The sequence below is a fragment of the Schistocerca americana genome, chromosome 1 (assembly GCF_021461395.2).
Source record: "Schistocerca americana isolate TAMUIC-IGC-003095 chromosome 1, iqSchAmer2.1, whole genome shotgun sequence".
NCBI classification, from domain to species: Eukaryota; Metazoa; Arthropoda; class Insecta; order Orthoptera; family Acrididae; genus Schistocerca; species Schistocerca americana.
In genome coordinates this window covers 615,940,338-615,957,056 of record NC_060119.1, presented here as the reverse complement: position 1 = coordinate 615,957,056, position 16,719 = coordinate 615,940,338, and the positions used below count along the sequence as shown (strand labels likewise).

The window sequence follows — 16,719 nt, the reverse complement described above, 5'->3', positions numbered from 1 at the left end:
CATCTTGTGTACAGCATTAGACAAAAATACATAATTCCATATAATTGTTAATACATTATTGAGGAATATTTTTAATTGCATTAATGTATAATCAAAATCAGAGAAATATAGAAATTTTTATGTATAATTAAAGTATGTAACACTGATAAACGTTGTGGGATAAATATTGGTAGTGATCTTCATGATAGAAAGGATGTGAATGGGCAACGTGAAGTGACTTGTAACACTGACGGACAGTGTGTTGTGATATTTTAAAGCGTCACGTATGTTATAACTCCATAGCTAATTTTACAAGACAGTTTACTGCATTGTGATATCATGATTGTAAACTATTAGCTCTATTTGCAGATCCGGCGATGAGAGCGTAGCTCTGTCGAAACCGGTTCTCCAACAAAATGCTTTTTTTAGCGATCTAGGCTCGTGAGGTGTTCTTCAGTTACCATACACTGCAGATCGCCCCTATGCTGACAATGTCAGAATACGAAACGATTTGGCCACCAGTCGGTTTGGGACTGCCTCTTCTTCTTAACAGCAAGGAAAAAGATAAGTAAATTGACAAAACGTATTAAGTTCAACAAAGAGAGTTTAAAAGCAGAAGGTCGTTCGAAATATTCAGACTAAATATCAAAAATTCTTGAAGGCTAGCTAAAGCAGTGAAGTCCTTATCAGACAGCAAATGTACAAAATTTCAAATTAGAGATTTTTATAAAAAGATTCAAGTGTTAACTAATAACGTTAACAGGTATGAATCGCTTCTAAAAATAAACAAATGATCAGCATGTAAAAACATTACGTCATATTCAGTTATCTGCTATTGCAAGTGCTGAAGTGATAGCGACTGGACACACAAAAAAGCTTAATCGCTCTGTCGAGAAACTTCTGATTCTATAACAAATGACGACAGGAAGATCATTCTTTTTTGTTAAGTTGAAAATTTAGCTAATATAGCTTTTAGTGATGGCGAAACTGAACTATTGGGGAAAGGTTTGCAGTATGATTTTCATAGTAAAATTGATCGTCGTAGTATAAAAGAGATAATTGCTGAGACTAAGACTGCTATAGACACATCTACTATGAGCAGACGTAAGGCGTTTGCTACAGTTGTTAATGCTACTGGAATTTTGAAAGATGAACGTGATCTATCATCAGGTACCAGAACTGAGGCCGAAATCTTGAAATCCATTATTGAAAAGATTACATAGTAATAGGGCAATTACCACAAAGGCATGTAAGAGAAATGTCACAGTGATTTTTTATGATCATAAGTACACTGAAAAAAACTGATCTATTCTTTACTGATAACACTATAATACAAATAGAAAAGGATCCAACCAGTAAATTTAACATTGCTCTTAGTAAAAAGATCGACAATAGCTCCATTTTTCTAACGGAAAAAGAGGAACGTTACATTAATATGATGAACACTACTTTACCTAAATTTAAATCTCAAATTAAGACAGATAAATCAAACAAATTGATAAGACCAAGTATTGATAATAGGACATAACCCAACTACGAAATAAATGAAACAGAAATAAAAATTGAAGGAGGAGTTTGTGTTTGGAAGCCCAAAAAAAATGGTAAAAACAGTAGGACTTCTGTCGGCTCTTCACGTCATTCCTACATCTAATAATCCGAGATCGCAAACTTGTATACAAATATACCGATTAACGGATATTTTAAAATCATAAAAAATAGTTTATTTTCCATCCGAAGTTATATCGGACAGAAATAATTGTGTTGATAAGGTTTCTTGAATTAACCTTCTCATAAAATTATTTTAACAATAAATATTATTACCCACAAAAAGGGCTTGCAACCGTGACAATGGCTGATATCTTTAGAAATAACCTTTAAAATAATTTCTTCTAGTTGTTTACAGATTTAAAAGAAAAAAAATGGGATACTATAGATGCTATGTTGACGACATCATTGTTCCAGTAAAAGGCGAGAGACAGAGGGATAAGATTACTTACAGAGGTTAAATAGAATGCATGATAGGTTTCATTTCACTTTAGAGATAGACAAGGACAGTGCCATCAAGTGCTTGGATGTAAACATTAAGAAAAAAGGAAAACTATAATGACAGACAGAGTATCAGTATTACTACGAAAGCTAGAAACATCGACATGATTATAACTGCTTATTCATGTCATACAACGTGATACAAAATGGCTTACTTCACCACAATGCTACACAGGATCACAAGATTTCCCTCTGACAATGAGAGCAAAAAAACAGAATTAGCGACTTTTAGACGGATGTCAGTGGCTACCATCATAGTTTAGTAGGTGGCCTGTACAAAAAACTAGACATGAAACTTAGAAACAGGAATCCAGATAATGTCACTGTGAACCAAAATAATAAGAAAATAAAACCTAAAGTAAAATATGACGCAATGACTTACGAAGGGAAGTTTCCGATAACAAAGAACGACAGTTCCTAAAATGAAAAGTGATTCTAGCTTTTAACTTTGCTAACACACTAAAAGTTAAATTAAGACATAATTTTGAAAATAATGAAGATACAAGGGCAGTTCAATAAGTAACGCAACACATTTTTTTTCTGAAACAGGGGTTGTTTTATTCAGCATTGAAATACACCAGGTTATTCCCCAGTCTTTTAGCTACACAACACTATTTTTCAACGTAATCTCCATTCAATGCTACGGCCTTACGCCACCTTGAAATGAGGGCCTGTATGCCTGCACGGTACCATTCCACTGGTTGATGTCGGAGCCAACGTCGTACTGCATCAATAACTTCTTCATCATCCGCGTAGTGCCTCCCACGGATTGCGTCCTTCATTGGGCCAAACATATGGAAATCCGACGGTGCGAGATCGGGGCTGTAGGGTGCATGAGGAAGAACAGTCCACTGAAGTTTTGTGAGCTCCTCTCGGGTGTGAAGACTTGTGTGAGGTCTTGCGTTGTCATGAAGAAGGAGAAGTTCGTTCAGATTTTTGTGCCTACGAACACGCTGAAGTCGTTTCTTCAATTTCTGAAGAGTAGCACAATACACTTCAGAGTTGATCGTTTGACCATGGAGAAGGACATCGAACAGAATAACCCCTTCAGCGTCCCAGTAGACTGTAACCATGACTTTACCGGCTGAGGGTATGGCTTTAAACTTTTTCTTGATAGGGGAGTGGGTGTGGCGCCACTCCATTGATTGCCGTTTTGTTTCAGATTCGAAGTGATGAACCCATGTTTCATCGCCTGTAACAATCTTTGACAAGAAATTGTCACCCTCAGCCTCATGACGAGCAAGCAATTCCGCACAGATGGTTCTCCTTTGCTCTTTATGGTGGTCGGTTAGACAATGAGGGACCCAGCGGGAACAAACCTTTGAATATCCCAACTGGTGAACAATTGTGACAGCACTACCAACAGAGATGTCAAGTTGAGCACTGAGTTGTTTGATGGTGATCCGTCGATCATCTCGAACGAGTGTGTTCGCACGCTCCGCCGTTGCAGGAGTCACAGCTGTGCACGGCAGGCCCGCACGCGGGAGATCGGACAGTCTTGCTTGACCTTGCGGCGATGATGACACACGCTTTGCCCAACGACTCACCGTGCTTTTGTCCACTGCCAGATCACCGTAGACATTCTGCAAGCGCCTATGAATATCTGAGATGCCCTGGTTTTCCGCCAAAAGAAACTCGATCACTGCCCGTTGTTTGCAACGCACATCCGTTACAGACGCCATTTTAACAGCTCCGTACAGCGCTGCCACCTGTCGGAAGTCAATGAAACTATACGAGACCAAGCGGGAATGTTTGAAAATATTCCACAAGAAATTTCCGGTTTTTTCAACCAAAATTGGCCGAGAAAAAAAATGTGTTGCATTACTTATTGAACTGCCCTCGTAAATACGCACCCTTGTACAACAAATTATAATTGTGAAATTAGCGTAGGTAATACTGTAGTGAGCTGATAGTGGCGATGCTCTGGTGAGTACTTAGTAGTTGGTGATGTGATTGCTTGTAGAATGGGAATACTCATAGGTCTAGAAATAGCTCAGTGCTGATGTAAAAGTACGCCGTAACTGAACCAGAGAGTTATCATCTGATTTTTTGCCTTTTCTGTGTGGTTCTTTGTGGACTTTCATTTGTCATTGTGGTGTCTGTGGCCAAGGGCCAAGCACTGTGAACTATTGTTGCCGTTGGCACAAATTTTGTTTCTGGGGCGAAGTCTAACTCAAATTTCGTTATAATGTGCTGAAGGTGTTTTATTATCGTCTTGTTTTAAGCCTCGCCTTCAAGAACTGTAATTGGTCTGCAGAATAAGTTCCGTTATTTTATTAATTGATGGTTGTCATAAGTTTCCTTTAATTTACGTCTATGGTCACAAACTGTCTGATAACAGATTACCGGTTTCGGTCTTTAATGACCATCATCAGATCTGCAGCAAATGGGAAAAACATAAATACACTCGAAAACTGTATACCGCTTAAGAACAATACATAGACCATAATGAAAAGTAGTTCTGAAAAAATTTACATTTGTGCACTTTAAACTGAAGACGCATACCTGTTTCATAAAAACAAAGCCCTAAGTGTAGTACTACTGACAACATGATTGTGCATGTGATATTATCTATATGTAGTTGACGAGGCTGGTGCTGATTCCGCATTTAACATTTGACGATGCCACTATGGCGGCAGTACATTAGGACTTTGTTTTTATGAAACAGGTATGCCTCTTCATATTTAAAGCGCACTAATGTAAATTTTGTCAGTACTACTTTTCATTATGGTCTATGTATTGTTCTTAAGCTGTATACAGTTTGCGAGTGTATTTTTTTTCCCCATTTGCTACAGATCTGATGATGCTCATTAAAGACCGAAACCGGTATACTGTTATCAAACAGTTTGTGACCCTAGACGTAAATTAAAGGAAACTTATTACATATACGGGTCACCGATTTTTCGCGACGATGTCGAAGCTTGTGATGGTTGTCAATAAAGATATTTGATATTTAATAAATTGTTTGTAAAATTAATCACGACTGCAAAACCTCCATCCTGAACACCACTCCATCCAAATCCTAAGCTGCCGGCTTGGTGAAACCAACAAAACTGCAGGCCTACAAAAAGACTTTCTCGGAAGTCTTGTGTGTACTTTTTTAGACCATTGGTAAATCAGACCTGGTGCAGGCCGATACTATGTGTTACGTCGATTATCTGGAATCAAATGCCGTGAAATCAAACAAAATTTTACAGTAGGCACCAATCGAATGAGGCAGTGCAGCTGAGCTCGTTTTCAGGCGGTTGGTGTTTCCTCTGTCCGGCTTTCCTGGTTTGGGTTTTCCGTAGTTTTTTTTAAATCATTTCAGGCAAATGCCGGCGTGCTTACGAGAGCCACGGCCGACCATCTGACCTATCCTCTTAACAGAATGCGTCTGTATTTTATGTTTATGTATATTTTGAGTAAATTATTTTCACTGCATTGTGAGTGCACACGCTATGTCATTCTGAAGTGGCCCCTGAATTAATAAACCCAACAAACTAATCAAATACATATGTGTTTCCAACTGCTTTCAGGCGTCGATTCCACATTCCTTGCAGTGTCGTATTATCTGAAATGAGTAATTTTTTGACGAATCATCCCACATATCGATTTTGATCTTCTCATTAATCTGAAGCTCTAATACAGCAGATATTCACATGCTGTAATGTTGTATGGATATACATGCTGAACGCCTGTAGAACTACAGGGTTATGACAAATGATTGAAGCGATTTCACAGCTCTACAATAACTTTATTATTTGAGATATTTTCACAATGCTTTGCACACACATACAAAAACTCAAAAAGTTTTTTTAGGCATTCACAAATGTTCGATATGTGCCCCTTTAGTGATTCGGCAGTCATCAAGCCGATAATCAAGTTCCTCCCACACTCGGCGCAGCATGTCCCTGTCAATACGTTCGAAAGCATCGTTGATGCGAGCTCGCAGTTCTGGCACGTTTCTTGGTAGAGGAGGTTTAAACACTGAATCTTTCACATAACCCCACAGAAAGAAATCGCATGGGGTTAAGTCGGGAGAGCGTGGAGACATGACATGATTTGCTGATCATGATCTCCACCACGACCGATCCATCGGTTTTCCAATCTCCTGTTTAAGAAATGCCGAACATCATGATGGAAGTGCGGCGGGGCACCATCCTGTTGAAAGATGAAGTCGGCGCTGTCGGTCTCCAGTTGTGGCATGAGCCAATTTTCCGCGGGCTACGCGTGAAACTTGCCCGCACGCGTTCAACCGTTTTTTCGCTCACTGCAGGCCGACCCGTTGATTTCCCCTTACAGAGGCATCCAGAAGTTTTAAACGGCGCATATCATCGCCGAATGGAGTTAGCAGTTGGTGGATCTTTGTTGAACTTCGTCCTGAAGTGTCGTTGCACTGTTATGACTGACTGATGTGAGTGCATTTCAAGCACGACATACGCTTTCTCGGCTCCTGTCGCCATTTTGTGTGACTGCGCTCTCGAGCGCTCTGACGGCAGAAACCTGAAGTGCGGCTTCAGCGGAACAAAACTCTATGAGTTTTTCTACGTATCTGTAGTGTGTCGTGACTATATGTCAATGAATGGAGTTACAGTGAATTTATGAAATCGCTTCAATCATTTGTAATAGCCCTGTATAGTAGAAACTAACGTCACCGCTCGCGAAACAATCTTGCGTTTGCTGGGCTGCGAGTTTCCAAGCGCTTGTTTTTTTTGACTTGTGACCGCTGAATTTAAATTCAAGGAACGATTGATATACGTTATTAGTAAGGGTAAACATGGTCCGCAGTAGGCTGCAACGTGACAATTATGTAATCGTGCGATTAACTAATTTCGACTAAGCGTCCATGTCAAGCGGCAATTGAAGGTCTCCGACAGCTTACGGCCGAAATACCGTCACCAGAGGAGATCCCCGCGGACTGGAGAAAGGCAATCGTACGCCCGGTTTAAATAAAACGCGATGTCAAAAAATGCATAATTATCGGGGATTCTCGATGCTGGAAATATGATTTCAAGTGATCACCACTCTAATAGTCGATTAAACCGATTGTTTGAAGGAATTGTTGGCATATAACAGTGTGGATTTACCTCTGGACGTTCAACCTCCGACCGCATCTTCACACTGAGACAAATGGTGGCGAAGTTTTATGAATTCGATGACGACCGACACCTTATGTCCATTGACGTCCGGCAGGCATATGATAGCATTAACAGGACCGCTCCCTGGGATATAATGCGGCAGTTCAGCATACCAGTGAAGTACATTAGACTGATTGCAGCTTGTTGCAACGGATCAAGTTGCCAAGTACACTTTGCAAATCAGTTGTCAGCACCCTTTACAGTTAAGAATGGTCTGAGACAGGGCGATCCTCTCTCACCAGTTCTGTTCAATACAGAAGGTGAGACGTACAGTTGAGCATAATAGGTTCATGGAGATGGTTGGAAATGATATGATCCCTGCATTTGCAGATGATGTGGTGATTGTGGGCGAAACTCTGAATCAGGTGACAGCAGATACCACTCGATTTATGCTAGGAGTGAGAAAACTAAGGTCACTGGTCAATACTGAGAAAACAAAGTATGTGGTAATCTCTTGTCAAGATAATGATATGGACGCCATCATATAGAAGGCCATAATTTTGAAAGAGGTGAAAAATTCAGGTATGTGGAGTCAATATTGTAAAATAAAAGTGACACACAGAAGAAAATTTTGATAGAGGGCAAGTTACTTTCTCACCTATTTTTCGCATGCAGCAAATTTTTAAAGATTTTATTACAACTTGACGCACCTTAAGCGAGACTCCAGAAAGTTAACGGTTTCAGCAGGCATTAATAGAGCCTGGTAGGGCACTAAAAGCATGAGATATTTTTATGATTCTTAGTTCGTAGAAACGGCTTGTTGGGCGTTGAAAGCAATTGGCGCCGAGCCCATCCCTTACTAAATATTGCTGAACAGATCCACAGCCGCACAGTGCAGACAGGACAGCCCCTAATTGAGATAGTGCTCCAGCAGAGCAATGCCACGATACCTGCTATGGTGCCAGCAGAAACCTGTGCAGGGGCAACAGTCTAAAGGAATGCATCTACACAGCGGAGCCATAAACTGGCCATTGTGTGCAAATCCATGCGTAATAAAAATTCACATGTTTTCATGTTCGCCGATAGTACAAGTAGGCCAGTAATCCACCTCCCTCAACTGCCTCTGTTCTATAAGAAAACTCTGGCATCAGAGAAACATTTAGAGATAGAATCTTTATTACACCTCATAGCTAGGACTAACAAGCTCCAAGGCACAGGCAATTTAGATAAAGATCTTTGAGATTGTATCAGTTCACTTGTTGCCATGGGAAGCAACACGACTTTGGAGAAAATCACCTCTTCGCCCTCGGTGAAAACTTAAAAAAGCCAGTAATTGGCGGTTCCTTTTTTTTTTTAGAGACGCAGGTTTCTTAACTCTTGCCCTGGCTCGACATGAGTTTATGCTGTCGTGTGGGAGGGGAGATTTAGCGCCTATAGAGACTGTGATTGGCTCAGGACAGGGTAAAGGCGGAGTCGTTCGTGCAGTTTGCGGGAAACAGGACTTTTTTTCTGTAGAGGTATGAAGCATGAGTCTGGTAAGGGACTTCTGGTCAAAGCTCTGGCATGTGTGGTTGGTACTCACCATCGTGCGCTCTAAGTGAGCCAAATTGGTCCTTAGTACGACCAGTGAACGGGTGTGTCACACACTGAAATCTACCGTGATTTCAGGGGTCTGGTAGAGAATAAATTGCGATCCGTCTCCCTGATCGCTAGACCGTGAGATTTTTGTATTTCTTTTGTGGCCGAGATCGATTCACGCGTGCTGCCTCCACGTCTCACCTGCTCCGCTGCACGCATCTCCCCAGCTGCAAGTCACGTCGCCGCACGAAGTGAACAGGGTAACATACTGCCGCTCCGGAACTGTCAGGGCGTACAGATCTCAATCGCCACTTGCTCTCAGCTGCACATATGTAGAGTAACTTCAATAGATTTGATCAATCAAAGTCTGCCCAGGGTCAGATCAATTCAGCTTGTGTTATCCACATTTTTAGGGTCAGTGTATTTGAATCACTGGTCACCTAGTTAAACCGTCTTTGCCAACCAGGATCCACCCAGTGTCAGAGTACTTGACTCACTGATCAGCTAGTTAAACTGTCTTTACCAACCAGGATTCACCCAGTGGAGTATGAAATCATCTGTTAGTTGTTTAGGGAATTCAATCTGTAACTTGTTTAGTATAATTTATGTTTTTTTTGGTAAAATAGATGATGTTAGTACACTAAATTTTGCCAACATTCTCAATCAATTAAATAGTCCAAACAAGTTACCTTTGAATTCGATAAAAATAATGAGTGCGAGCTGGGTGTACAACAGTTTAAACCACCAATACGTGTCACGAATCGCAACCCAGGAAAGCAAAATACTAGTCCCGGTTGTATTGCATGGTTGTGAGACATGGGCAAGTACACAGATAATGGAAGAGAGCTTTCATGCGTTTGAGAGAAAGATTTTAAGGAAAATTTATGACCCAGAACACAATGCAGAAACTGCAAGATGGGAAAGAAGGCACAATGAAGATCTGTATCTGCGGTTTAAGAAAGCTGATATTGGCAGAGTGATTGCAGGAAGAAGGCAGCACATGTTATACAAGTAGCGGGCACTCTTCCTAACAGAGCATTTCTACACGAGCAAACTGGTAGACGTCCAAGAGGTCGTCCGCGAACGAGGACCTTGGTCGCCCTGGAAGAAGCAGATCCAACAGCCAGCACTGAAGATGCCTGAGACAGAAGTATATGGCCAAACATATGTAATAAATTTCTGTGATATTACAAGTATTTTGGCATGATCCGTGGCTTTGATGCGTTAATCACTTCATTATGTTCTATGTACGTCTTGTATTTGAATATTTTTATCTTCTGCCATGGGCCTTAATGACTTGGGTGTGTGGAATAAATGATGATTATAATGATGAATGTAGACGAAGAATTTAGACACATTTCGTAAGGTTTCACGATGTTTTCGGTCTGTAATAATTGTTCCCAGATAACTGCAAACGGGACTGAATACATATAACTGAACTAGAAGAACGGAAATAATGTTACATTTAGACCTTCACCATCGGAAAATCTCATGGACCATCATAGCCGTAAACACAGCACTACAGACGCGAGTGTGAAAATGCCAATGATGTCAGCAGAATTCTCATCTATTTGTGCAAACAAACATTTTGATGCCCTTTTAGGAACAGAATATCGACTACGAGATAATTTACATATGAATCGGTTAACGACCATATGCAACAAATTCTGGATTTAATGTACGATGAATTCGGGGACTGTGATTCTTCAACTTCTCCCGGCATATTTCTTGCTCGAACAGTCTACGGGTGTACTGCTGGTCCATAGTGTCCAACGGGCACAATATTTCGGCGATCAGACATGTCGCCATCGTCAGGTGCGCTGACGAAGTGAGCTCCTGAGGGTGGGCGGCCCGCCCTCAGGAACTCAGTTCGTCAGCACACCTGACGATGTGATCTCATGCCACACCCCAACTTTGCTACCAGGCTTGCAGACACATCCTGGTGTCCAGAGACGGGACGCGTCCCGTGCTGACCAGCTCGGCGGCAGCAGTGCCGATGTGTAGCGGCCACGGTGCCCCGACCTCTGCCTAACCGCCCCGCGGGGTGCAGTCGCACGCTGTATAATGTGCGGTGAGCCGCAGGGGCCACCCTGTCGTCGGCCACCACGATACAATACGTCCGGTCGATAGCCGCCAACGCTATGACGCTGCGTCCTCAGTTTGTGGTAGCTCCGCTGCCGTGTCCTCTCGAAAACACTCACAGTCTTACATACAGTCTCATGTACAATAATCTGTCACCATCCAACAATTTTGCACACTAGAAAGTAACAAAATACTTTCGGTAAGTTCTTTACTCTCCACGCATTTACCTTTTAAACAGATAAACATCATTACTTAATAGGACAAGTTAAAACTATTGTTTCGCCCTAATAGAGTACAGGTTTGGAGGTAATGACTGTGGCTTGTCATAGCTTCGCTCCGCTGCCAGACACGAATCGGTACAGATATTTTCTGCCTTGCCATAGACGACAGGAAGAAGTAATGTTTACATTTTGGAGAGGGTTTGGAAATTTCTTTGCTCATGAAACGATGCCGTTTAGAATGGATATCGCATTCTTTAATGATACTTACTTGTTCCCGCCCATAAACACCAATCCACCCTTATAAATGAGTCAGCCATCTCAAAAGTCTGACATAAATTCATTAAAAAAATGGCTCTGAGCACTATGGGACTTAATGTCTGAGATCATCGGTCCCCTAGAACTTAGAACTACTTAAACCTAACTAACCTAAGGACATCACACACATTCATGCCCGAGGCAGGATTCGAACCTGCGACCGTAGCGGTCACGCGGTTCCAGACTGTAGCGCCTAGAACCGCTCGGCCACCCGGCCGGCCATAAATTCATAAATTCATACTTCCATGTGGAAAACTGTAGCTGATTTCTCTGTAGGTAATATTTGTATGGCAATATATTATACGTCGTATAGTGAGGATTTCCTTATAATGCATCTGGATGAAAACAGATTGAAAAATTTGAAACGTTTCAGAAAATCACCTGAAACAACATATTAGAATATATTTCCTGAGTATGATGAGTTTTATGCTCTCTTCTTATTCATAATTTTCTCCAGGAACGTAGAACATTCATAGATCGGCGGAGAACCGTGGTACTATAACATGTGGAAGCTAGATCGAATTCCAGTATTCCAAGAAGTTTTATGTTGTACTGTCATGAATTATTTGGTGCTAAGGGTAGAGGAGGTGGCGTATAACAAGAGGAGGTGGCGTAACGTTTCTGTTTAGCAAACCATAGGTCACTGTTCTGAATATTATCAGAAACTTTTCCACACTATCTTATGTAAGGTAAATGATTCTGCTGATTGTGATCCGTCCGTCTGATGTGAAATTCAAGTCTCTCGGTACTATTCGTGAGTACTATACTACGACGTGGCACCACTCACCACTTTTGTCTTTCTCTCCCTCAGTACCCATCCACACACACACACACACACACACACGCACACACAAATACTCTTCCCTGTCATCTGAATCTGTTGCCGCGAATGTTGATCTTTGATATAATGTGACAATACTGCACTATTGGGGTTCATATTCTGGGGTGCGATGTGCGATGGTAAGCTCTGCGTAAAAATAGAAATGAAAGAGGAATTTATTGGTCTAAACCTTAACTTTGACAAACTCAGGAGACTGATTAGAGACGTTAGGTTCTTCTTTTTCTTTTCTTTTTTGTCATCAGTCTTCTGAGTGGCTTGATGCGTCTCGCCACGAATTCCTTTACTCCGTTAACCTCTTCATCTTACAAGATGAACGCACGTCAGTCAGATTTTTATTTTAAATTTATAGTAAGTGAAGTTCAGAACTGAAATATCAATCCACCAAAGCAAATAAATGCATCTCTCAAAAATTGTCAAGAAAATCGACTTTGATATTTTCCTATCGCCTTTAATATCCTAATGCAAGATCGATTTTCTATGGGCTCTGTGGTAGAATGCTCGCCTGCCACAAGGCCTGCCTTGGTTCGATCCCCAGCTGCAGTAAGCTTTTGAACAAATGTGCATGTTCTACGAGCATTTCTGTGAAGAGTAAAATACAAATATGAAAAAAAAAGAATTAATTTGTATTTTGTAATGTAAACAATCTTAATTGATAGCCTTTTATTAAAAGATCAATAATTAACAATTTGCTTTAGCAATGAAAACTGGATTTTTGTGTGCGATATGTAATCAGAAATAATAGTGCATTTTTCATGAAAGGAACAGTTGGATATGTGTTCATTGGCATACATGTGATGAATTTTACATTTGAATGACATAGGTGAAAAATGGAAAAAGTAATAACGAAAATTAGACTTGAACCAGCGATTACCAGTCTCGATCGCCATCGCTATTTTTTGTCCTTTATGTGTGTTACGCTTCACAGTAAAGCTCCTAGAACATGGACTTTTATTTTAATATTTCCATTAGCCGAAAATCGAACTCAAGACACACACCGTTGGGTGGCTTGCGGAGTATAAATGTAGATGTAGATGGCAGACGAGCATTCTGCGACAGAACCACACGCCCTGTCGAGACATCAAGCATACTTTGGCACATTAAAGCACCTTGGAAAACTTAGAAGTAGATGAGTTGTGTCGATAGCTTTGACGGACTTATAATTGAATTCTGAACTACATGTACTATTATAAATATGAAAAGTTACAAAAATTGGATTATCGTGTGATGTCCTTTTCAGAATAGGATTTGCAACCTAAGTCTTCGGTTACTTGCAGGATATATTCCAGTTTCTGTCTTCCCATACAGTTATTACACTCAATAGGTCCCTAAACACTGAGGGGACAAAAGGCATGGGGTACCTTCTAATATCGTGTCGGACCTTCTTTTGACCGCACAGTGCCGGCCGAAGTGGCCGTGCGGTTCTAGGCGCTGCAGTCTGGAACCGCGAGACCGTTACGGTCGCAGGTTGGAATCCTGCCTCGGGCATGGATGTGTGTGATGTCCTTAGGTTAGTTAGGTTTAATTAGTTCTAAGTTCTCGGGGACTGATGACAGAAGTTGAGTCCCATAGTGCTCAGAGCCATTTGACCCATTTTTGACCGCACAGTGCAGCCAACTAGACGTGTCATGGACTCAAAAAGTTGTTGGAATTCCCCTGCAGAAATACTGAGCCATGCTGCTTCTACAGCCGTTCATAATTACGGGCCTGCCGTTGTGGCCGAGCGGTTCTAGGCGCTTCAGTCTGGAACCGCGCGACTGCTGCGGTCGCAGGATCAAATCCTGCCTCGGGCATGGATGTGTGTGATGTTCTTAGGTTAGTTAGGTTTAATTAGTTCTAAGTTCTAGGGGACTGATGACCTCAGATGTTAAGTCCCATAGTGCTCAGAGCCATTAGAACCATAATTGCGGAAGTATTGCCGGTGCAGGATTTGGGCACGCATTGACCTCTCGATTGTGTCTCATAAATGTTCGACGGGATTTATGTCCGGCGATCTGGATGGCCAAATCATTTGCTCGAATTGCTCAGAATGTTCTTCAAACCAGTTCCGAACAGTGTTCCAAATAGTGTCTGAAACAGTATTACATAAGTCATTCAGCGATTTTTAGTCAAGACTAAATATTTTATGAATAACACATTTTACAAGAACATCTGGTGTCACAAACTTCTATGATAATTCGAAGAACTCTTCCTGCCTAGGACAATATCCAGTAACTTTTTAAGTATCGTTCACTTGGTAAGCGGTTTTCATTAACTGAATACTGAACTAAATTGTAGCAGAAACTCTGACTAACAACGCCAATGGCTCTATGGAAACCTCAATGTCAACTGCGCATCACTAGAGCTTTAAAAGATATGGCGCTCTATTTCGTTCTGTGCATGGACTAAAACCCAGCACGTTCCGCTAAGGAAAACCAAGCAAAGCTGTCAGGTCAGACTGTAACTCGAACACAGCACCGATCGTCAATGCTGTCTGGGCAATAAAGAGAAATATTTCTTTTAGGCTAGTCTCAGAAAGTCTTACTCAAATGACAGGGAGTGGCCGTGCGGTTCTAGGCGCTACAGTCTGGAGCCGAGCGACCGCTACGGTCGCAGGTTCAAATCCTGCCTCGGGCATGGATGTGTGTGATGTCCTTAGGTTAGTTAGGTTTAATTAGTTCTAAGTTCAAGGCGACTGATGACCTCAGAAGTTAAGTCGCATAGTGCTCAGAGCCATTTGAACCAAATTACAGGACAGAAACTATTGCTCTGGGTTGGGACTCCTACAAAGCAACTCGCTGTTAACTAACTACGAAAAATGGTACATGTCGTTTTGTTCGCAAGTGACAAAGAGTGCACATGTTTAAACTAGAAATGAGTTACGTCGCACCTAATGGGATTGTTAACTAACAAGACGACCGCACCTACTTGTCGTCACCATTCATCGTATATGCGAGACTTGGCCAGAAATAAAAGTAACACAAGTGGGAGCTTCAGATGGCCAAAAGTTTAGAAAAAATAGCATATTTGGCGAGGGGTGTGCGAAGAATTATTCACTTATGGTAGCGTGTCTGCAAGCAGCGGTTGGCACATCGGAAAGACTTCAGAATGGTAATCCGACGGTCATGAAGTCCATATCATGAAATTTTCATTATTTTCAATTTTACGTTACTTACACTCCAAATAAAGCGAAACAATGCCCACTATATTGTACTCATCAATATCTTCGTAAAAGGAATGAGAAAGAAGCAAAAGAAAATATGGAACTGCATGTAATTTCCAAGTGTTGTACTTAAAGCGTCCACGAGGACTTTCCAAGTAGGGGTGGTAATTAAAACGTCCAGGAAGCCCACCGCTGCAGCACACGAACAATAGGTTCTCCTGTTTTTTCGATGAATATTACCCCAGGAAGTAAAAATCCTCAACAGTAAAGTAATAAAGAATCTAATGTTATACATGAAGTTCACACATACGCGTGACCGCTACGGTCGCAGGTTCGAATCCTGCCTCGGGCATGGATGTGTATGATGTCCTTAGGTTAGTTAGGTTTAAGTAGTTCTAAGTTCTAGGGGACTGATGACCATAGATGTTAAGTCCTATAGTGCTCAGAGCCATTTGAACCACACATACGCCACGCTTCATGAAAATTTATTTGTAATACGAAATTTTCGTTTGCCTTTGGTTTTCATGCAGTTAATGAAACTATTAATAAGTACAATACACTGACCATTACGTCAGGTTACTGGAAGTGTAAGGAGCTTAAAAATTGAAAGTAGAAGAAAGAAAAAGGTTTCCGTAAGAGGGACTGCCCGACCTTTGGATTACTGTTCTGATATCTTTCCGCTGAGCTGACCGCTGCTTCGAAACAGCAACGTAAGTGGCTCACACCTCGTCCGTCCCGCCTCAAACGTGTTATTGTTTCTAAACGCTTGGCTATCTGAAGCTTCCATTTTTGTTACTTCCATTTCTGTCTAACCCCGGCATGTACCATTAACCTCAACTAAATTGGTGATGACGAGTTGTTTGGTCTCCCTGGAACCATAGACAAGCACTGGACATTGAATTTTTCGTCAATTACAAGAATCTCAAATAACGACACGGAATATTATTACTAGCCCTGGACTCGAACCTAGCACCTATAGCCGTTATATTCTAGTCAGGAACAGACGGTAAATATCTGTGACATACAGCTGGCAACAATAGTTAATTGCGACGCAAACACTCTCGTCCTTAAGCTAACGAGTGGAGCAGAGTCGTAACGATTTACGCTGTAACAGAGGCGAAAGTTGCCACGAGTAGAATCTCTGTCATCAAAAACTTTCTTACATTACAAATTTAATTTAATTTAATGAACGAGTCACCGTGTAAGGTCATATGCCACTTATTTCTTATATTAGTAGTAGGTTTTGGGATTGGACCGCTTCAGATCCATTGTTGCGTTGTTTCGCCATAATTCCAAACTCTTCAAGGTTTCCACAAGAGGAAGAATCTGTTCTATTGTTTCGTTGTTTCTCCACGATTCCAAATTCTTTAGCGTATCTCGATTCGAATAATGGTCTGGTATAAAAGGGTTTCATCATGTAATTCGCGCATTGTCAACAGTAATGATAGAGCCTAGTTT

At 41.3% G+C, this 16,719-nt stretch overlaps 1 protein-coding gene across 1 annotated transcript in view; it reads right to left on the bottom strand.

Annotated features, from left to right (window-relative positions):
- LOC124625417 (otoferlin-like) overlaps positions 1 to 16,719 on the bottom strand; it is a 1,049,973-nt gene that overhangs the window by 940,642 nt on the left and 92,612 nt on the right. The window lies entirely within an intron of this gene.